Source organism: Argentina anserina, chromosome 2, assembly GCF_933775445.1.
Source record: "Argentina anserina chromosome 2, drPotAnse1.1, whole genome shotgun sequence".
Classification (NCBI taxonomy): domain Eukaryota; kingdom Viridiplantae; phylum Streptophyta; class Magnoliopsida; order Rosales; family Rosaceae; genus Argentina; species Argentina anserina.
Genome location: NC_065873.1, coordinates 5,820,940 through 5,845,774, shown reverse-complemented (window position 1 = coordinate 5,845,774; position 24,835 = coordinate 5,820,940). Strand labels below are relative to the sequence as shown.

The following is a 24,835-nucleotide window of genomic DNA, read 5'->3' as shown; positions in this document are numbered from 1 at the left end:
GACGGGTTGTTAAATAAAGAGAAACTCTAACTGTATATACTTGAGCACGTACTCTTGAAATTATTATCACTTTTTGAGTACACCGGTCTTTGGAGGGTAGCCCCCTTCAATGGTGAATTGGTGTGACAACAAGGAATGAACTTAGAATAAGGAATGTAATTGGAAATATGATAATCCTTCTTTAATCTCTTCTTTTTTTGTCCTTAACGTGATTACACAACATCTAAGTAAAATACTAATTTTGAGTATATTATACAATCTTTTGATCTACTTCTACTAAAATTCTTCTCATAATGACTCCAATTGAGTAATTAAAAGATGAGAAAGAACATGGAGGAGGTTATTCCAAACAGATGAGAAGAGAGGGCAAGATGTGGGTGAGAAGAAAAAAAGGGAAAATGCTTAAACATAATATAAAGTTGTGGGGTTATCGAATCTTGCTTAATTGTAGAGTTTGTAGTTTAATTGTCAACCTTACTTAAATTATACAATGCACTATTAATATAAATAGAAAATCACACATGTCTGACAAAACTTTAAATTCGAATGTGCGAGCGTGGCCTTTAGCAAGTGTATCGCATGTATATGAATGCTAGTTTTTAATAATTTTTGGAAGTTGGTATTATCCAAAGATTATTTAAAAATAGATTTTTAATCGTTAATTTTGAGTGGTCGATATGCTTAAGTTGATTAAGTATATTAGATCTGGGTCGTTGTATCTGAGAGCATCTGCACCGACGAGCAGGAGGTGGGACCGCAATGGTTTGCTCGAGCGAACCCAGATTCGAGCTTGCACCGGAGCTGCTGGTGCTCGCCCAATCAACCGAAAGGCTTTGCTCGATAGATCGCTCGAGCATAATGTGCTCCAACCTTTGCTCATCCACCTGGTGAAGCCCACGGCATGTGGGTGACTTCGGACACGTTGAAATTTTTTTTTTGTTAGGCTAGGCGCGTGAACTGAACGCACGAGTAAAAGGGTTTTAAAAAAAGGACCACGGAACGGATGGCACGTGGCTTACCGGAAGACCATCAAACTCCAACGGTTAAATGAATATGGGTCTTCCATTTGAATCAGAAATTTCGATCCAACGGTCAGAATTCATAACCAACGGCTACTATTTTATCAGAACGGAAATAAACCCCAAATGATAGTTTAAAAATCCCCAAAATTTCCCACCTCTCCAAAACATTTGCCTATAAATACTACTTCAATTGTTGATCAACTCACACCAATTTGTGCACAACAAATTTCACATCTTCCTCCTTCTCCTCCCTCATTTCGTTTAGCATTTTTTTCCAAAACATTGGACTCCTATTGGCTTCCTTCCGAAGATCTACAAATGTGCATCTTTTTTGTCCGTCATAGCGTTGATGAATACGACGATAACAAACAAAAGAAAGACAAATTATGGAAGAAAAGTTTGCCGATTATATGCAAAATTGGGTGCTAGCACCGGGTGAGAAACTTTCGAAGGAACCAAGGACCCGAATCGCGCTCGCTTCTCATTACAACAAGTTCAACCTACTTTTGTAAAAATGGGGCGAATGTTTGGTAGTGGCAAAGCAACGTGTAGCTAGCGGCATTTCGTTAATAGATGAATTAAGTTTACATTATTTTATCATATATTATAATTTTTATTCAATTATATATATAATTAAATTATGTAATTTCTATATATTTAATTTGGTTACATTATTTGTTTTATCCAATTTGTTTAAATTATGTATTTAAATATGTACCTAATATAAGTTTTTCATTAGGAACGACAAACTCAATCATGTTACTATAATACCAACAAGAAACACTTTACACACTTTGAATGTTGGAAAGTGGCTAAGGATCATCCATCTTTTGTTGCGGTGCTACCTACTACTCCATCTCCAAATGCAAGTAGTTACGATAATACTCATTCCGCAACCGAATCATCTCCAACCATTGATTTGGATGACAACCAAGTTAATGAGACACCTCAAAGTAACACGACAGCTTCCTCGAGTCCGTCTAGACCACTGGGAACTAAAGTGGTAAAGGAAGCTAGAAGCCAAAAGAAAAAGGGTAAGACTCCTATTGAGCAACGGGTTGAGGTTTTGCATACCATTGCAAGTGAACAAGCATCATGACACACCAAGAGGATAATGCATAATGAAAGTGAACTTAATTATTACACGGAGTACATAGACATCAAAAGCGGAAGGAAGCAAGGGCGGAAGAAGAGTTACGGGTTGAAGAAACAAGAGAATGACACAAGGATCATGACAATGGATTTGGAGGGTATGACCCCAATATCAAAAAGGTATTTTACCAAGAAGAAACTAGAAATCATTAATGAAGGAGGAGTTAGTCAAGATCAACATACAGATAAAACATATTCGGATTATAATCACCCAAATCGCGTGCTATTTCCATGATAGTTATAGTATTATACTAACTTTAAATTTAATGTAATTTAAATTTTTGAGAAATAAAAATACATTTGATTTATTAAGATGAAATTGAAATACACAAAAAATTAAAACACATACTTAAATTACACACAAACTTAATAATTAAATACAAACAGAATGAAAATACATAATAAAACATATTTAGAGTATTTCACCATCTATACTGTTGTAAACGGATTCGACATCGGAAACACGGTCGTGAAACTGTTGTATATTGGCTCAATCTATATTGATTGGCTCAAAATGAATTCGATTCCCTTGTACATCCACTGGCCCATCATAAACCCGGAAAGTGCTCGATGAGTTTTGTAAGTCTTCTTCTTCCTCATCCTCCACGTACTCTTCTTCAACAATCATGTTATGCAATATAATGCAAGATAACATGATGGTAGTCATTACTGATTTGTGGTGCATTATACAACTATGACGTATAATTGCCCATCGAGATTACAAGATGCCAAAGGCCCTCTCCACATCTTTCCGGTATGCCTCTTGTTTCTTTGCAAAGAGCTTATCTTGCGGTGTTTAGGGATTGTGAATTTTTTTGACAAATGTAAAGTACCTTGGATATATTCCGTCAGCCAGATAAAAAGTTGTCGAGTACCTCTGTCTGTGGACTTTGTAGACGACAGTTGGGCCTCTTCCGGCAAGGATCTCTGAGAACACATTCGATGGGTGGAGCACGTTAATGTCATTTTTATTTCCAGGACACCCAAAGAAACTCTGTCATATCCATGAATCATAGGAGGCCACGACGTCTAGGATCACCGTTGGGCAACCCTTAAGTCCCAAATATGCCTTTGATAGGCGGTTTGGCAGTTTTTTCACTCCCAGTGCATGATGCTTCCAATAATACCTAGAAAGCCTCGGTGTTGGACTACGAATGTATCTTGGACCATACAGGTGAACCACTTGCCTGTAAAACTCATTCATACAATGGAGGGAAGTCGATTCCCCCATTCTTGTAATTTCAGTACATTGATCTGCAGCTGACCCGTATGCTAGTATTCGTACAACCCCAGTTATCTTTTGTTGGGGAAATAACTCTAGCAAACCAGTGGCGTCTTCTCTTTGATGCCAAGATTGGTCGTGGTTTTAGATGTCCGTCATGATAATGTTGAATCGGTCTCTGCTCATCCTGTACCTCCGGCGAAAGTCTTACGCGTCGAAGATTAGACATTTGATGAAGTAATCTTCCATAATATTGTAACCCCTAGATAGCCTCTGACGTGGCTTCCGGACTTACCATTTACTTAAGCAAACCCATTTTATAGGTGCCGATATATATTAGTTGGATCTGGATGGGAACAAAACTTAGACTGGCCTTGGTCTCGAGCCCTGCAAGTCGATGAAGGAGGAGGAGTTCCTTGTCGTGTGGCCGTTACCCGAAGTATCACCGGGCGGTCGTAGCTTGTTTCAAGGTCGTGGTCATCCCGGTGACAAAGGAGAGGTCTGATTACACAGAATTGAATGAGAGAATGTGGTGACAGTTCCGATTGGTTGGTGCGATTTCGGCCTGTTGAAGATGAGAGATCCCAAATCTAAAAAGTGACAAAGAAAATAAAGCTTATAAATTGGTGGATAATAACCAATTGTACCAAGGCCTTTTGTGAGTAAAACCCAACACCTGTGAGATGGCTAAGTTAGGACAATATCGGTACGGTTGGTCCACGGGCCACGCTTGTCGCTGTTTAACATGGTATCAGAGCGGGTCCCTCTCCAGTCGTGACTCCAATATGTCGTGAGCCCGAGTTGGGTGTCACTTTGTCATGGGCCTAAGATAGATGTCATTATCATGCCATCGGAGAGTTTCCGATTAGATGGTCACCAAGTGTCGTTAGTTACTGAACATTGGTTTGAAAATGTCCCAGTATGTGGGATGTTAATCTGTCACGTGCAGACCTAAAAATTAGGTTCCAAGTGAGGGGGTGTGTTGGAGATGAGAGATCCCACATCTAAGAAGTGACAAAGAAAATAAAGCTTATAAGTGAGTGGATAATAACTAATTGTACCGAGGCCTTTTGTGATTAAAACCCAACACCTGTGAGGTGGCTAAGTTGGGACAATATCGGTACAGTTGGTCCACAGGTCACGCTTGTCACTGTTTAACACGGCCATGATGAGGTATATCTAGCTTTCTTTCATTCTTCCCTTCAAGTTTGTGATCTCGGTTTCTTCAAGGAAGCTTCTACGACGGAGAAATCAAGTTGGGTAAGTTCTGAGCTTCATGGCGTGAGTTCTGTGTTGTATGGCGATCTTCAAATTAATTTCAGGTACCAAATGTAGTCAATTCATTGGGTTTTACGTATTGATATAATTGAAGTAGAGTTTGGTTGAGATTGGAGGAAATCGTGTTCTTGGACGGCGTAACCACCGTATGTGGCTACTGTGTATGACGGTGGTGTGGTGCTATTATTCATTTTTCAGCTTTAATGGATGTGTTGAACTCAAGTTGATCTTCTGTTATTTGAATTCAGTTTTCGATTAAAGTTGAGATTTGAGAATTGAAGGTTTGGGGTTTCACTGTTCAGTTCGGGTTTCTGGGGAGATTGGATGTCCTGGTTCATTTGACGTGCAACTGATTATGAGCTTTGGTGTAATGGTGTTGGTTACGTCTGATATACAGAATATATGAAAGATTGATTAATTGAATGGTCTCCATTTTTATGTTGGTTGAGGAAAGCAAGGTAAAATTATTGTACTGTGATGGAGTTTAGTGTGGATGGTGGAAGCTATGAGATATAATATTGCAATGGATGAATATAGTGTTTGATTATTCATTATGAGCACAGTATATTAGTTGGGTTTGGGTTCGTTGATAAGCTTTTCATCTAGCATGATTTTGCATATAAGGTTTGATTAATGGTTGTACTTACAAATCAACATTACCAAGGAGGCAAGGAGGCAAGGAGGCAAGGAGACGAAATGAGTGATCATATTGATATACGCAATAACAAAAGGATTGAGTTAAGATGACTTGGTCTGTCCTCAGTATATATGAAGACCTGTTGGAAAATAAGGATTGTACCTCTGTTTAATTAATAGGGAGGTTTGGCGGTGACTGTCACAGAAGTGACAGAACGGTGTAGGCATTTGGGTGTCCTTAGCAATTAATGGACGTGCCCCCAATATGAAGACAATGTAGGGAACTTCTTATATTTAAAATTGTCTTATATTTAAAATTGATAATTAAAATTAATATTTTCGAATTCTCTGATATGTTTAATCTTAGAGTTTTTTTCACCAACAGTCCCTCAACTCTGGTGTACCTACCAATGTGATACCTCAACTCTTAATCGTACCAATGTGATACCCAGACTCTAGTATTGCTATCATTGAAGTACTTCCGTCAGTTTTTTTCAACTTTTCCGTTATCTTGGTGACGTGGCAGGTACGTGAGGCCCACAAAGAGGGTTAAAAGACAAAATTAACCTCATCTGAGAGGAGCAATGTTTTTCCCGCCCTTTACCTTGAGAAAGACACCTAACAATTCCAATTTTGGTGCCAATTTTCACTCCCTACTCCTTAATTTGTGTCTAATATCTAAACTAAAGAACTACCGCCAACCAGTCGACCACAATCTGATAAAACCTAGATCAATCTCATTTTCTATTTTTACCATAGCACTTGTTAAACTAACAGAATAAATATATAAATTTATATGGAACATCTCATTTCCACAATCTCATAAGAATATAGAAACACATAACTTAACGAAATTCAACTACATGTACCATTAGTTCTTACAAGCAAAAATCATGGCAGATCAACATAAAAGGTGGCAACTAATGGTACTTAAACATGTATTTGAATTTCGTTAAGTTATGTGTTTTTATATTCTTATGAGATTGTGGAAATGAGATGTTCCATATAAATTTATATATTTATTCTGTTAGTTTAACAAGTGCTAGGGTAAAAATAGAAAATGAGATTGATCTAGGTTTTATCAGATTGTGGTCGACTGGTTGGCGGTAGTTCTTTAGTTTAGATAAGAGACACAAATTAAGGAGTAGAGAGGGAAAATTGGCGCCAAAATTGGAATTGTTGGGTGTTTTTCTCAAGGTAAAGGGCGGGAAAAACATTGCTCCTCTCAGATGAGGTTAATTTTATCTTTTAACCCTCTTTGTGGGCCTCACGTACCTGCCACGTCACCAAGATAACGGAAAAGTTTAAAAAAACTAACGGAAGTACTTCAATGATAGCAATACTAGAGTCTGGGTATCACATTGGTACGATTAAGAGTTGAGGTATCACATTGGTAGGTACACCAGAGTTGAGGAACTGTTGGTGAAAAAAACTCTTAATCTTATCATGTCCAATTTTTTGATAATAAAATTCAAATTACGAAAACGTGATAACTCGAATCAAATTCAAATTACTACATTACAACTTGTACAAATCTTGATCTATAATGTAACTGCAACAACCACAAGAACTAGTTACAAGAAAAATTCTTAAGTTACAACGTCCTACCCTTGTCGCTACATCTCCAAACTCTCTCACCGCAAACACGAACAACCTACACAAATAATCCTACACTATGGATTTGTGCACCTGGTTGTAAACAACGATCTCGGTGAGTTTTTAAAGATCGTATGAGTAAACTTAACTCAATATAAACATGCTTATAAGATACAAGGAACGACATTTGAAATCCACATAACACACTTGTAATAATGCATGATAATTAGTAGTGTTTCCTGCATAAAAATATAGTTCAGAAAATCACATAAATATGCAACAAAATGAAGGAAAAAAGCAAAACCAACAACTCAACTGGGACTATAGAACCTTCACTTGAAAACCAAGGTAAATACTCTCACTTTGTTTTCTTCAGAAAAAAACACAATCTATTTCTCAAAAGGGATAACACATGGAACAATTCATGTCTTGGGAATTTAACAACTCAACAACCAACACAAACATAACACAGTTAAATTCCCTTTTTAAAAACATGCACTCATGAAACCCAAATAACCCTACTAAGTTACCCCTCATGCCGTGCATCGGCAGACAAACTAGAGGTCTAACTGATCGTAACCAATCAACCGGCCAAAGGCTTGGCTCCCGATTTAATTGTCACCACCAAGTCTGAAGACCAGGACCAGAAAATGTTTTAACAAAACTCAAATGTTAAAATAACACGTACAATATAATCAATCCAACAATGATGATATCGTACAAAAATCCAAGTGACTCTCACACAACACAATAAACACAGGCCCAACACCAAAATAAATCACAAATAATCCATTTTACGGGAAGGTAAATTTTTTTCTCTTTCGGTTTCATCCTCACACACTAACCACAATCAACATCAATAAAATCCACATAACAATAAATAAGCCAATAGCATTACATAATATAGTATATTATAATTATCATTAAACACACATATATAAATCACTATATTATATCCAATTATCTATGTCACAACTTGCTTATATTCAAAGAAAATCATTTTACTTATCCACAAACCGTTGTCGATCAAGTTCATGTATTTTAAAACCAATACTTGTTTTTATAAAATAAGTCACCACCAAAGGGTAACATTAACAATGTGAGATTTACTCACCTCTCGCTCCCGCTACGTCTTCAACATACCATACGAAAGGTACTAATCACCGCAACCATTCTAAAGCATGTATCACGTACCTAAACACAACGATGTCGCAACTCAATACTCTTTTAAGTACAAAACAACGATAAGTGTCCTACTTCTCCCACTTAATTAAAACCGAAGTTACACCGCATACGCAACTTCATACGAGATTAATAAATCTCCAACTACCTTAAAAGTGAGTCGGTCAAACAACAAGTCTGATAGGAGCACAAAGTGTGACGTTCTTAATGTATATATGCCCTATTCTTATGCTTTGTTACTTCTTATTTAGTTGCTTTAGGTTCATATTTGTCATATGTTTGTTCTAGGTAGAGCTATTTCGAACTTAGATGAATTGATTATGAAATTGTGCTAAGTGTTAGAACTCCTGATTGAGCTAGGATTCCTTACTCGACTAGGACTCTACTTTCCTATTTTCATTCTTTCCTATTTCTTAATCGACGATTTCTTTTCAGGAAAGACAAATCATATTTGGAAAGAAAGGAGAGTCGCCGAGTTGCATTCCTAGTTGAACAAGGAAATCATATTCGAGTTGAAGAAGGAGAAGAGGAGGCCGGCCTAATTACTCCTAGTTGGACCAAGAGATTGCCGTGCAGCCCTTAAAGAGATCCCCCTATTGGACTTGGTTTCCTACATCAAGTTGGATATGGAGTACATAAATCAAATCCATAACAAAGAGGGTTTCAGTTTCCCAATTGGATTCTATTTCCTTTTGGCACAGCAAGAAGGCTTCCTACACCTCTATATATAGAGGCCGGCCTCTCCATTCAGAACATCATCAGCCTACACACAAACACAAGCCATAGCTCTGCCGAATTCATCCTTCACCATTCCAAGAAATCCTAAAACCGATTCCATCATTCCCCACCTATCAATAGCCTTCAAACACGCTTGTGAAGGAGGTTTCATCCATAGAAGTCTCGGCTACACTTGTGGATTGCTTGATTTATAAAGTGTAACCATGATTCACTCTTGTTTAATTTCGGTTTTGGTTTTATTCTTGTTCTTGGATGAAGCTTGCGATTTGAGTAGTTTAATCTTGTATCAATTTTGTCTATGAAATAGCTACTTGATTCAATTTATATAGAGGATTCGAAAATTGTTTTGGTTTTATGAATTTCTGTTTTTGATTTCTGCCGAACCTAGCTATGATCAATTTTCGATTTCTAAGTGTTATGACTATGCTTGTAGCATGATATTTAGGTTGTTGGATTAAAGACTTATGCTAAGAACATGTTTATTCTTGTTTATGTGATTTTCGAATTGCATGGTTGTTGGTTAAGTAAGTGACATACTTGATGAATTCAATGTGCATGGCTTTGGAATTACATGATTAAGATGAACATGTTAGAATTCGATTATGGCTGCTTGGTTTTGATCGAATGTGTTAAGTGTCTATGTGTTTAGGTTACTGCTTAGAACCCTAATTGCATGATCCATCTTTAGTTGTTCAAGATCTAGTCTCGGCATGATTCTAAAAAGAAGTCATGAAGCTTGTTCGATTTCTTTATATGTTTTGTTGTGGTGATTGTTTATGTGTTGGTTGGTTGATCACATGTATATATTAGTTTAGGTTTTAGTTACTGTTTTTATGATTCAATCCAAAATCTATATCAAACCTTAAAACCTTTATGAATTCGTGTAAGTATTGTGATCCTAAGCCCTGGCTGGATCCCCGGTTTGTGAACGATACCCTCTTGCTTTATACTACTATGATGTGTTCAGGGTTAAATATTGATGTCGAGTGATCGAGCATTCATCAAATGGCGCCGTTGCCGGGGATCCATTAGAGATGGATCCCTAACTTTTACTACGAATTCATTGTGAATATTGTACATTTGTATATTCTTATTCTTATTTCGTGTAACATATAGTAATGTAACTTAGGTTGTTGTTTTGGTGCTTGAGTGAATGATTGCTGTAGGTTGTAAATCGAACGGAATAGGTAAAGTCCCTTTTGTTAATATTAGCCTTAACCCTTCATGCTAGCTCTCGAGTTTGCATGAGGTCGAGGGTGGCTTTTATTAACACTTGGAGATTTGTCTAACACATGAGGTTAAGTCCAGCTGAGTAAGGGGCACGCTCTTTTATTACTCTGGTGCATGGGACCAAAATTGGATCTCAGAGAACTACTGACTGACATACATCTCGGTGATGGAGTCGATAGGGAGTTCGCTCTCCGTAGTTCAACAAATGAGTCCTACCATGTTCACTATCTCTGATTGAGCTAAAGGCCTTCTGAAACAAAGACTTGATCTTGTGTCTAGGCATCCATACTTAGGCCGCACGTCCACCTTGATTTACAACTTAGAATCAATCGATCATTCAATCATTGAAATAGCAAAAAGAACTTGTGAATTGTATGAACTTGTGAAAACATAAAGAACTAACTCTTTGTAAACAATATAGTTGCCGTGCCCTTCCCCCATAAGTGTGCGTGTGTATGACTAAGGGAAGGCACGAATTTTATGTATCCATTATGTATTCTTCAATGCTAACTCGTTACCTTTCATATAAACAGGTACTATGCATGTCCGAATTTTCTAAGAAGACACAAGAGCTCAAGGATCGAATTCAAGCACTTAGAGATTTAAACAACTCTTTCATAAGTAGACCTTTGAATTTCGAAACATCTCCAAGCAATTTACTCTTAAACTCTTCACCTAGATCAGAAGAAGAGGAAGATCTGTCCTTCCCCTTCGTCTTCAATTCAGACTTAGACAAAATTGCGGGCCGTGACATAATTCCTGTTGGTGCTCCAATGGCACTCAAGAATGCATTCATTCCTACCACCCCGGAATCACCCTCATGCATTGCTTTCACTCCACCTGATGAAGCTAACTTCTCCATTCCTGTTCAATTGCTTGGGCAGCTGCCTAAGTACTCTGGTTCTTCAATGGAAGACCCTAATGTTCACCTTAGGGAGTTCTTGGACATTTGCAAGCTCCAATCGATTCATCATCTTTCTCAAGAAGGCTTGAGGTTGCTTTTGTTCCCATTTACCCTTAAGGATGATGCTAAACGTTGGTTGTATTCTTTGCCTGCAGGAATCATCACTACATGGGACGAAATGACTAGGAGGTTCTTGAAGCAATTCTTCCCTGCTCAACTCACGAAAAGACTTAGGAGGGAGATTCAGAACTTCACTCAAAAAGATGGTGATTCACTCTATGAGGCTTGGGAGGAATTTCAAGAACTACAAAGGAAGTGCCCTCACCATGGCATTTCATTGGATGACTTGGTCCAATTCTTCTATGAAGGACTCGACACCACCAATAAGAGCATGGTGGACTTGGCATGTGGCTGCACATTCATGAACAAAACCGGTCAAGAAGCTTACACCTTGATCGATGACTTGGCTGACAACAATCGCCAATTTAGTTCCAAGGAGAAGAGAGGAAGCAAGAGCCGTGGGGTGTATGATGTTGATGCAAGGAATCAGATGGCGACTTTAGAAAGGAAGCTTGACGTGCTAGTCAAGGCATTCAATGGTTCGAGCATCAACCCTCAAGCATGCGGCATTTGTTCTTTCAAGGATCACACAACTGACAATTGTCCAAATGGTGCAATGACTGAAGAAGAGTTGAACTTTATGGGGCAACAAAGGCCTAGGTACGATCCATACTCGAACACATACAACCCTGGACTTAGAGATCATCCAAATTTTCGTTGGAGCAACAATGCTCAACCATCCAATGCTCAAGGTCAAGGACCTCGTCCTTCAGGTTTGTTTGTGAGGCCTCAGGTACCTCAAGGTTCTGCTCCCTTTAACTCTAATGTTCATGGTTCGAATAATGCATCTTCACCTAATTATGATGAACTTTTGAAGTCTCTTGCTCAAGGGTAACAAAATCTAAACTCTGCTACTCAAGCTTTAGTTACAGGTCAACAAGCTCATTCTAAGGATATAACCGAACTTAAGAAGCAGATGGGACAAGTGATCGATTTCATGGGCAAGATCCATGAAGGAGGAAAGTTGCCGAGCCAAACTGAGCCTAATCCGAATGTAAAGGCCATGGTGACATGAAGTGGGAGGACCTTGGATGCTCCATTGCAGCACCACAAGAAGGCCGTGCCTTCTAAAGGACAAGAGGCCGAGAATTACAATGCCAAAGACTTAGAGAAGGACCCTGCCTCCTCTAAAGCCAATGATGCCGTGCCTCTACCAAAAGAAGATCATGCCGTGCATGACAAAGGTAAGGATCCTAACTCTAGTGGTTTGGTTTCAACTAATGATCTTCCTCGTGTTCCCTTCCCTAGTAGATTTGCAAAGCAAAAGAAGGATGGCTCTGATCAAGCCATGCTCGACATTTTCAAGAAGGTGGAAGTGAACATGCCTCTTATTGAATGCATACAACAAAATCCTAAGTATGCTAAGTTTTTGAAACAATTGTGCACCAATAAGAGGATGACTCGAGAGAAGGAGGTTGTTACAATGAGTGAGACGGTTTCTGCCGTGCTCCAAAGGAAGCTACCACCAAAGCTTAAGGATCCAGTGAGTTTTTCTATCCCTTGTACAATCGGAAACATGACATTTGAAAAGATAATGTTAGACTTAGGTGCATCTATTAATGTAATGCCGCACTATATCTATGAGAACCTAGGTCTAGGTGATTTGAAACGTGATAATGTTGTGATTCGATTGGCTGATTGTTCCAACAAAGTCCCTTTGGGCTATGTTGAAGATGTTCTTGTGCAGGTGTCAAGCTTGATCTTTCCTGCCGACTTCTATGTCATAGACATGGAGCCAACGGAGGCAGATGACAAGGAGGTCCCTATCTTGTTAGGCCGCCCCTTCATGAGGACTGCAAGAACAAAAATAGATGTGTTTAGTGGATCACTCACCTTTGAGTTCGATGGTGAAGTGATTAGCTTCAACATCTTTGAAGCTATGAGGTATCCTCTTTCGGAGTTAAGTGATTGTTTTTCAATTGACATTCTTGATTCCCTTGCAGATAACTATCTAGATACCTTGACAAATGACGAGTTGGCACTCACCATTGCCCAAGGGGCCGGATTTACAAGTGATAGCTCAAACATTTCGGTGTTAGAAGCTAAAGATGCCGTGCCATCTTTCATTCATGAAACCGTGACCTCTCTTGAGGTTGCACGTGAGGTAAGCTTTGTCTCTCCTAGTCCAATTCTCTTAACTACTAACAAGAATCTTCCTTCTGTGGTGCAAGCTCCAAAGCTTGATCTTAAGGTTCTTCCGGACCACTTGAAGTATGCGTTTTTAGGAGAAGAGGATACATTGCCCGTGATCATTTCATCTGCACTAAATGAGGAGCAAGAAGAGAGATTGATTGAAGTGTTGAAGAGACATAAGACGGCAATAGGATGGACCTTAGCCGACATCAAGGGGATCAGCCCTACCATGTGTGTGCATCGAATATTGCTAGAAGATGGTGCCAAACCAACCAAGGAAGGTCAGAGACGCCTTCACCCACCAATGATGCAAGTTGTAAAGGATGAAATCACCAAGTTGCACGATTGTGGCGTGATCTACCCCATCTCGGATAGTAGGTGGATCTCACCTATTCAAGTTGTGCCAAAGAAGTCAGGCATCACGGTGGTGAAGAACAAGGACAACGAGTTGGTGCCTCAAAGGACAGTGACCGGTCATAGAGTATGTATTGACTATAGGAAGCTCAATGCGACAACAAGGAAGGACCACATGCCATTGCCATTCATTGATCAAATGCTTGAGAGGTTAGCTGGTCACTCTTTCTATTGTTTCCTTGATGGATATAGTGGATACAACCAAATAAGTGTTGCGGAAGAAGATCAAGAGAAGACTACATTCACATGCCCTTTTGGTACGTTTGCCTATCGTCGCATGCCTTTTGGTTTGTGCAACGCCCCAGGTACGTTTCAACGTTGTATGTATCACATTTTCTCTGAGTATATTGGTTCTAAAATTGAAGTTTTCATGGATGATTTTTCTGTCTATGGTGAAGATTTCGAAACTTGCCTTGAAAATGTTGAACTAGTGCTTAAACGTTGTGAAGAAACTAACTTGGTTTTGAATTGGGAAAAATGTCACTTTATGGTCACGCAAGGCATTGTCTTAGGTCATATTGTTTCATCTAGAGGAATTGAGGTTGATAAGTCTAAAATAGATCTTGTGCGTCACTTACCCCTCCCCACAAGTGTGAGAAATGTTCGATCGTTTCTTGGACATGCAGGTTTCTATCGTAGGTTTATCAAGGATTTTTCCAAGATTGCGAGACCAATGAGTTCATTGCTTCAAAAGGACGTCCCATTCCACTTTGATGATGATTGCAAGCTTGCATTCGAGACCTTGAAGAAGCTCCTAACTTCAGCACCGATCATGGCACCGCCGGATTGGTCCTTGCCATTTGAGTTGATGTGTGATGCCTCCGACTATGCAGTTGGAGCCGTGCTAGGGCAGAGGAAGGACAAGCAGCCCTACGCCATCTACTATGCCTCACGAACGCTCAATGATGCTCAACAAAACTACACCACCACTGAAAAAGAACTTCTTGCCGTGATCTTTGCTCTAGATAAGTTTCGTTCTTACTTACTTCAATCTAAAGTTATTGTTTACACTGACCATGCAGCTTTGAAGTATTTAATGACAAAGAAGGATGCCAAACCGAGATTGATTCGATGGATTCTTCTACTCCAAGAGTTTGATCTCAAAATCAAGGACAAGAAGGGAAGTGACAATGTTGTGGCAGATCACTTGAGTCGTTTGGTAAGAGATGCCAAGCCCTTGGCCATCCAAGAGAGCTTTCCGGATGAGCAACTCTTTCGAGTTGAGGTAAGTGAGCCATGGTATGCAGATATTGTCAATTATCTTGTTTCTAAGCAATTTCCTGATACTTTATCGCATGCACAAAAGAATAGACTCAAGGCATTAGCTAAGTATTATGTTTGGGATGAACCATACTTGTGGAAACATTGTGTTGATCAAATCATTAGGAGGTGTGTCCCTGAACATGAACATCATTCTATACTTACTTTTTGCCATTCTGAATCTTGTGGAGGACATTTTGGTTCACGTAGGACTGCTCTTAAGGTGCTAGAATGTGGTTTCTTTTGGCCTACGATTTTCAAAGATGCATATCATTTTTGCATGACTTGTGATAGGTGCCAACGCATAGGAAACTTAGGATCTAGAGATCAAATGCCTATGACACCGATTATATATGTCGAAATTTTTGATTGTTGGGGTATTGATTTCATGGGACCTTTTCCTAGTTCTAATGGTTTCTTGTATATACTCGTTTGTGTTGACTATGTTTCGAAATGGGTGGAAGCAAAGGCCACCCGGACTAATGATTCTCGAGTTGTTGCAGATTTCCTTCGTTCTAACATTTTCTCTAGGTTTGGTATGCCGAGAGTTATCATTAGTGATGGAGGATCTCACTTTTGCAACCGGACCATTGAGGCGTTGTTGAAGAAGTATGGAATTAAGCATAAGGTTGCTACGCCTTATCACCCTCAAACAAGTGGACAAATGGAGTTATCTAATCGTGAGATCAAGAGAATTTTAGAGAAGTATGTTGGACCATCACGCAAGGATTGGTCTCAACGATTGGATGATGCTCTTTGGGCCTATAGGACGGCATACAAGACTCCCCTAGGCATGTCACCATTTCGACTAGTCTATGGCAAGGCGTGCCATCTTCCCGTGGAGCTTGAACATCGTGCATGGTGGGCTGTGAAGAATTTTAACATGGACATTGATGAGGCCGGATTGCATAGGAAGCTACAATTGCATGAGCTTGAAGAGATTAGGAATGAGGCCTATGATTCGGCAATGGTTTACAAGGAGAAGACTAAGACATTCCATGACCGCATGATTAGGAAGAAACACTTTGTCGTTGGGCAGAAAGTTCTTTTGTTTAATTCTCGACTTAGATTGTTTCCGGGCAAGCTCCGTTCTAGGTGGCTTGGACCGTTTGTTGTTACTAATATTTTTCCTTCTGGTGCTATTCAGATCAAAAGCATGGTGCATGGAAAGGAATTTACGGTCAATGGACATCGCTTGAAGCCGTACTATGACAATTTCGTGGAGCATAATGTGGAGGAGACGTCTCTCCTTGATCCTACGGCAAGCAAGTGATGCTTTGAAGAAGTCTAGGCTATAGACTCTAAACTTAAGCCAATGAAGGAGCCATCAACGAGTGTTTGCATTTTCTTCCCCTTAACTCTTTCTAATTTTCGTTGCTTATCATATTGTACATTGAGGGCAATGTAAGTTTTAAGTGTGGGGTGGGGTATACATCATTCGTTGAAGTCTAGTGTTTGATGCTTATGTGTTTCAATTTTGTTGTTTTGATTTTCGATTTTTAGTGCCATTTTGGTTCTGTTTTTCGATTTTTAAGTTGTTAACTTGTTTTGTTTTTGTTTTGAGTCCTAGGTATGCCTTTGACTGTCTAGGATGAGTTGATCTTTGAATTTATGGTTGATAGATGATCATGATATTGGAATGAACTTCATCGTTATTGATGGTTAATCGATGTGTAGATTTTGTACGAACATGTAGTAGATGAGGATTTTGAAACTTAGGTACAGAATGAGCATGTTCCTTACTTGTTTGAATTCATCTAACCTTTGTGAGATTCGAGCCATATACTTGTGCCTTTCTTTGGAGAGTTTATTCTATCGTTTCTTGGCTTTATAACCTCATTACACCTATTTTGATCAATTCATATGCCATAGAATTGCAATGAACTAGAGAATGCTAGAACTTACTTTGTGAAACTTTCGAAGCTTTATGTCATAATATACTCTGATTTTGAAAAGGATTGTTGGATCTTTTTAGGATTTCCACCACTTTAAGCCAAAAAGCCGTATATCCCTATTTGAGCCCTGCTTGGGACACCTTAGTGTTAACCCCTTTGAGCCTACGTTAAGCCTATTCTTTCATTACCAACATGTTATATCCTTGTTTAGTATAGTTATATCTCTACCTTGTCTTTGAGGCTTGGCAGAGCCGATTCTTGGTGTTAATATGGAGTGATGATTTGATTCAAGTGTGGGGTTATGCTATTGTATGTATGTTATGCCGTGAAAAGAGTATGAAAAGAAAGAAAAATGTATTGATGCCGTGAGAAAAGAAAAGAAAAGATTCATGATGCACGGCAAGAAAAAGGAAAAATGAAAGATTGAATGAAAAATCTCGGCATACATGTTGTTTTTGGTGAATTTGCAGTTGTGATGTATTTGTTGAAGGCTCAATAATGTTATACTTAGACTTTGTTCGTTTTCACAATGTTTAAAGTGATGAATGGGTCCAACATGATGAAATTTGGCCCTTGTTTTATGAAGTATGGCGACATAAGGTGGATGTTTTGCTCTGCTAAGTCTTGAGGATGACCTTTGTGATTCCTTTTACCTTGAAAATATATCCATGCCGAGCCTAACCTACCCTTTTCTAAAGATCCGCATGATTCTTAAAATGAGTAGCTCTTGATCTGTGGAGTTTGTTTCATGAGTAAGCTTATGGTTTTGGTTCATTTGTGCATATGATTGGTATCTTTTATGAGGTTTTCGATTTCCCTATGTTCATAACTCTTGTGTGTGAAAAGCTTTTAAGCATATGCCATGTTCTTGAGAGAAAAGATTTGGAGTGCATATCCTTTGTGAGGTGAATTTGAACTTGTTTTGAACATGTCGAGCTTAATTTCATCTTTGTTTCTGCCATGTCTTACTTGTTAAACGAAATTTCATGTTTATTAACCATTGAATTCATCTTATCTATTTCGATTGAGTGTTATTCTTGATGCTATGAGTTTGAAGATCTCTGAAACAAAATGTTGAAGGCATTAGATGTTGTGTCGTTAGTTATAGTTGCTTTGATTTTGTTTTCTGTTTTGATTTTTCTTTTTAGTGTTTGCTAAGGGACTAGCAAAGTCTAAGTGTGGGGTTGTTGATAGGAGCACAAAGTGTCACGTTCTTAATGTATATATGCCATATTCTTATGCTTTGTTACTTCTTATTTAGTTGCTTTAGGTTCATATTTGTCATATGTTTGTTCTAGGTAGAGCTATTTCGAACTTAGATGAATTGATGATGAAATTGTGCTAAGTGTTAGAACTCCTGATTGAGCTAGGATTCCTTACTCGACTAGGACTCTACTTTCCTATTTTCATTCTTTCCTATTTCTTAATCGACGATTTCTTTTCAGGAAAGACAAATCATATTTGGAAAGAAAGGAGAGTCGCCGAGTTGCATTCCTAGTTGAACAAGGAAATCATATTCGAGTTGAAGAAGGAGAAGAGGAGGCCGGCCTAATTACTCCTAGTTGGACCAAGAGATTGCCGTGCAGCCCTTAAAGAGATCCCCCTATTGGACTTGGTTTCCTACATCAAGTTGGATATGGAGTACATAAATCAAATCCATAACAAAGAGGGTTTCAGTTTCCCAATTGGATTCTATTTCTTTTTGGCACAGCAAGAAGGCTTCCTACACCTCTATATATAGAGGCCGGCCTCTCCATTCAGAACATCATCAGCCTACACACAAACACAAGCCATAGCTCTGCCGAATTCATCCTTCACCATTCCAAGAAATCCTAAAACCGATTCCATCATTCCCCACCTATCAATAGCCTTCAAACACGCTTGTGAAGGAGGTTTCATCCATAGAAGTCTCGGCTACACTTGTGGATTGCTTGATTTATAAAGTGTAACCATGATTCACTCTTGTTTAATTTCGGTTTTGGTTTTATTCTTGTTCTTGGATGAAGCTTGCGATTTGAGTAGTTTAATCTTGTATCAATTTTGTCTATGAAATAGCTACTTGATTCAATTTATATAGAGGATTCGAAAATTGTTTTGGTTTTATGAATTTCTGTTTTTGATTTCTGCCGAACCTAGCTATGATCAATTTTCGATTTCTAAGTGTTATGACTATGCTTGTAGCATGATATTTAGGTTGTTGGATTAAAGACTTATGCTAAGAACATGTTTATTCTTGTTTATGTGATTTTCGAATTGCATGGTTGTTGGTTAAGTAAGTGACATACTTGATGAATTCAATGTGCATGGCTTTGGAATTACATGATTAAGATGAACATGTTAGAATTCGATTATGGCTGCTTGGTTTTGATCGAATGTGTTAAGTGTCTATGTGTTTAGGTTACTGCTTAGAACCCTAATTGCATGATCCATCTTTAGTTGTTCAAGATCTAGTCTCGGCATGATTCTAAAAAGAAGTCATGAAGCTTGTTCGATTTCTTTATATGTTTTGTTGTGGTGATTGTTTATGTGTTGGTTGGTTGATCACATGTATATATTAGTTTAGGTTTTAGTTACTGTTTTTATGATTCAATCCAAAATCTATATCAAACCTTAAAACCTTTATGAATTCGTGTAAGTATTGTGATCCTAAGCCCTGGCTGGATCCCCGGTTTGTGAACGATACCCTCTTACTTTATACTACTATGATGTGCTCAGGGTTAAATATTGATGTCGAGTGATCGAGCATTCATCAAAGTCTACCTGTGGAAATCTAAATGAATCATCTATCGACCAAAACCAACTATAAGATAACCCAAAAACATACTCCAACGACCAAAACCTACGAATTATATGTTTCAATAACCCTAAGATCCTAGAGTTAACAAACTCCAAAATATGTCATACACTCTACCGTAACCCACTACCTGCGACTGCATACCCCACACTTCCCTTACAATTCTTTGAATCTTAGAAACTCAACATCACTACATGGAGATCAAAACATAGGAACCAATTTTATACCTGAACTTATGATCAATTTGACCAGTGATTGTCCCATTTCACTGCTGCCAAGGGAAACACCAACATTGAAAGTTTCACACTTCAAATGAGCTACAACCCTTACATAGTCACGATCAAATTGAAGAGCAGGTCAAACTCTACGAATTTCAAGACCATGTCATACCAAAATTTGAAAGTCCAAATTTGAAATGCACCTACCTCCAACTGCAACTTTAGCTGTTTAAGGCTACTTTAGGGAGGATCATAGAGAAGAGGCAGAGCTTTTTGTGCTGGGGTTGCCGGTAGAGGACGTCAGAGACAACCCGAAAAGTCAAGCTACTGTCGTGGATCCGAGTTCACCAATCTGTAGCTTCTACCTTGAAACAAGTCAAATGGCTATCAAAAGGGACATCAGAAGGAGGAGAAGAGGATTCGAGCGGTGCCGATGTCTGTAACTGCCGAAAAGTCGGGTCGTCGGGTCGACTTTCAACCTTCGATGTGCATAAACCAGTGTAGAACCGTATGAACCACCAATATAGGGAGGCACGTAAGGAGGGGACGAAGAGATCTGGGCTGGTCCCGTCGTTTGAAACAGCCAGAGTTCGCCAGAAAATCTAGGTCGGGTCGGCTGAGGATTTTTTATTCTGAAGTTGCACTACACAAAGAGAATGAGAGAAAGGGTGTGTTGCGAAAATGGAAACCCTAAAGGAATTTTTTTTCTATTTATAATCAAAACTTCTGGTGATTACAACGTTTTCATATGATCTCCATTTACACATGCCGCATGTCTACGAACTCGTATCGACAAGCTCTATGACTTTCAAGAATGAAGTTTTCTGAGAAAACTAATGAATTAAAAGTCAACTCCTCAACCCCTAAAAATAATGTTTCTGTAAAATTAAACATTCAAACAATTCCATTTCCACGCTTGTTCTATAAAACTAGACCACCACTAGTCTAATAATATCCAAAAATACTTAGAAAATAATTACGAATTTCCAGGATATTACAGATCTTGTATGATTAACTCTTATTTGTTATCGCTTTATATAAAAGCATTGTGATTGATATGTTATATATGATCATTGTTACTGATTTCCTTAAAATCATTATTTAAATTGGTATGCATAGTGCATTGTGAGATACGTTGACTATGCATTTAAGAGAGAAGAATGTGAAAAGTTGAGATTGAGTGAAAAGAATGTCTTTTGTGTAGTTGAGTTTTCTCATTGGATATGCCAAGATCTATGGTCAGCCTAACGTGCACAAATGTGGGAAAGTATGACATTTCGACACAGAAGTCGATAAAACGATCTTGTCGGGTTTCGGGTTTAGAAGACCATGAGATTAACAAGACGACTAGCAAAAGAGACACATATGCGATGAGATCTTACCGACGGTTAGTTTATGTGTCAGAAACATTAGAGTCACCCAAGGTGGGCAAAGTACACAGTATGGGACATGTGAGCTCTTCTTGTTTTTGATATATGGTCTAACATCCGGTAAAGAAGTGGAAGAAGTCCATTTGCAGTCATGCATTGCATCATTGTTGTTTATTTGTTATTATTTAAGAACTTGTGATGGTAATATCGATAAGATTAATAGTAAGAGGTTAGACCCTACTAAGCGTAAACTCACCCCTATAGATTTCTTGCTCAGGTATGTACGAGGTACGATAGATGAGAAGACTAACTATGATAGTTGCAAAAGGGTCGAGCTAGATGCAAGGAGTTTTCTTTGTAATAGATTTAGTTATTATAACTGTTTTATTTTAAAAAGATTTATGTAAATGTATTTCAACCTATTTTATTTTATTTTTCACGCTCGCGTCTCAGATGTAATGTTAAATATTTGTATTCCACCGATATCGGGTTAGAGGCATAACAATTTAAACTTTGAAAAATCTCTTAGTTAAATTATGAATGCTCCCCACTAAACTCTAGAATATATTTTTTCTAAAACTCCATGATTTGAACAATGTCTCTTGAACACTTTGACTGTTAATGGTTTGATGAAAGGATCTGCAAGTTGAACTTCAATGTCAATGTTCAACACTGCAAGCTCATTTTTCTTAACTAATTTTCTCATGCCACAGTACTTAAGATCAATGTGCTTAGAGTTAGTTGATATTTTACATTTCTTACAGAAAAACACAACAACCTCATTATCACAGTACATAGTCAGTTTCTTTGAGATCAAGCTATCCAAAATTCCAGTTTCAGTGAGGAAATTCTTGATCCATAAACCTTCACAAACTTCTTCATAGACTACCACAACTTCAACCATCATGAACACATATCTACAAGTAGTTTTCCAAGCAATTGCTCCACCAGCCATCATGAACACATATCTACAAGTAGAATATTTTGAATTTGGATAATTACCAGCAAAGTCAGAATCAATATAGCCTACTAGATTTAAATTTTTCACTTTTCTGTAAACAAGTATGTGGTTTTTAGTTCTTTGAATGCATGTAAGAGTGTTATATAGTTTTTCATAACTTTCTTACCTGCATTCTAGTGTTGAATTGATAGATTACTCTGAAATCTAGATCACGTACCAACTACAAATGCTTAGTCTGGTCTAGTGCATACTTGAGCATACATAAGACTACCAACTAATCTAGCATAAAGTTTTGAATTCATCTCAGCCTTTTGAGTTGCAGACACATGCATTTTGTTTTTATTTAATTTATTGCCTTTAGACATAGGGACTTCACCTGCACTGCATGTTTCCATTCCAAAATGTTTCAGAACTTTTGTAATGTAGCTAGCTTGAGATAATCTCAATAAGCCACATTTTCTAGTCCCTTTTAATCTTAATGCCTAAGACAAATGATGATTCCCCCAAATCTTTGATGTCAAAATTCTTTGACAGAAAGATTTTAGTGTGTTTGAGCAATTTGAGATTTGAACTTGCTAGAAAAATGTCATCTACATATAGAATGAGAAAAATAAAATTTTCTCCCACTGTCTTAAGATAAATACATTCATCTACAATGTTCTCTATAAATCTAAAGGTAGATATAACTTAATCAAATTTTCTATACCACTACCTAGACGCTTGTTTTAAACCATAAATTGACTTTTAATTTACATACAATTCTCTCTTTCTCTAGAACAACAAATCATTCCGGTTGTTTTATATAAATATTTTCCTCAATCTCTCCATTCAAAAAAGTAGTCTTAACATCAATTTGATGTAGCTCCATATTAAAATGAATCACTAGTGCCATAATGATTATGAAAGAATCTTTTATGATACAGGAGAAAGAAAATGTCTCAGTAAATTAATATCTTCTTTTTAGTGGATCCCTTAGCAACTAGCCTAGCTTTAAACATCTCTATATTTCCCTTAGCATCTCCCTTTGTTTTATAAACCCACTTGCAGCCTATAGCTCTTTGATTTTTATCTTCCTCAACTAAATCTCAGACTTTATTTGACTTCATGGATTTTATTTATGCATTCATGGCCTCAAGCCATTTTTTTATAATCCTGAAAATTCTTAGCTTCACTAAAAGAGGGATCAATGTCTTCTACAAGTGCATCCTCAATTTCTTGAGAAAACAATATAAATTGACTTTGACCCGCAAACGATGGAATTCTTTCTCTCTTTGATCTTCTAAGTTCAAGGACTAGTTCAGGTTCATCTTCTTCATGCTCTAGTGGTTCTGCATTATTTTCTAGATTTTCATTGTTAGCTACAGGTTGATCTATATCCATATTTTCTACAAAATATTTATTTTGTGGTTCAGAATGTGTTTCAATATTTGTTCCCCCCTTAAATACACACCGTCAACTCGCGTATCCCGAAGAAACTAACTTGATTTTCTTAAGTCAAATCTGTGATATTGGGTGAAACAACATGATTTCTAGGTGAAGTGAAACTCCAGAATTTTCTATAAATTCTACAAGTTCAATAGAGAAATCTAAATAGTTTGCATTAAATTGTGTCTCTCCTAACACTTAAACTTGATGAGTCTCAAAAATTCTAGGAGAATGTTTACTTGAGTAGAGTTTATAACCCTTAGACTTTTCATAATAATCTATAAAATGACAACTAACAGACCTTGGTTCAAGTTTATCTAGATTGAGATTGTAAATTCTAGCTTCTGCATTACATCCTTAAATGATACTTTCGATATATGGCCGAGTTTTCTACGCCATAAATAAGTAGATTTTTCATTGAACATAGTTTTTTTCACACCTGAAACACTATTGTTATTAGAAACATTTGAATTTGCAGAAGTTTTCTCAATAACAATTTGAGAATTAAGACTACATTGTATCTATAAATATCTATTCAAAAGCAAAGCTGAACCAACAACCAATGAATCTTTAATAAACTGAATCCCACTTTTATTATAAAGAAAAGAATATTCAAACTCAATCAATAAATCAAAAGAAATTAAATTCCTCTTCATGGAGGGTACAAAAGACATTATCTAAAATAAGAAAATTCCCTAAACTTAAAACTAGTTTAATGCATCCTATAGCCTTGACAAAAGTCTTCATGTCATTCCCAAATCAGATGTAACTCTCATCACTCTTTGACTTCCTTTTGTTTGTTAAACCCTACAAAGAATTGACTATGTGTAAGGGGGAGGTTGAATCAAGTCAAAACGTGTTTAGCTCAGTGTTAATTAGATCAACTTCTAGAAAATAAAGCGATGATAAATTTTTAGCTAAGTTTAGATTTTTACCCTTCTTCAACATCCACGCCTTGAAGCCACTGCAATCTTTCTTTTTATGCATTGTCTTCATACATAAATAACATTTAAACTTAAAAAGACTCCACTACTTGAAGCTCCTGCATACTTAGCCAAGTTTGGTTTAAAGTTAGTGATAGGAGCACTTTGTGCGACGTTCTTAACATGTGTTTACCTTCAGTTGTACTTTGCTTAGCTCTTATTATTGTAGTATTGAGTCATTTAGTTTGAGTCATTAAGTCGAGCTAGGAGTCTATGGTGGCGTTGGTTGCATTTTGGTGTTAAAACAGGTTGAAAATACAGAAATTGTCGAGAGTCCTATTTAGAGTATGATTCCTTGTGTA

General features: G+C 37.7%; 1 protein-coding gene and 1 non-coding gene across 2 annotated transcripts in view; both read right to left on the bottom strand.

The window, feature by feature from the left end:
• Positions 1–24,835, bottom strand: part of LOC126781944 (coatomer subunit gamma) — a 169,146-nt gene that overhangs the window by 106,407 nt on the left and 37,904 nt on the right. The window lies entirely within an intron of this gene.
• LOC126785553 (small nucleolar RNA R71) lies at positions 11,187–11,293 on the bottom strand. Its single transcript, XR_007671083.1, has one exon. It is a non-coding gene; the product is annotated as a small nucleolar RNA R71 (small nucleolar RNA).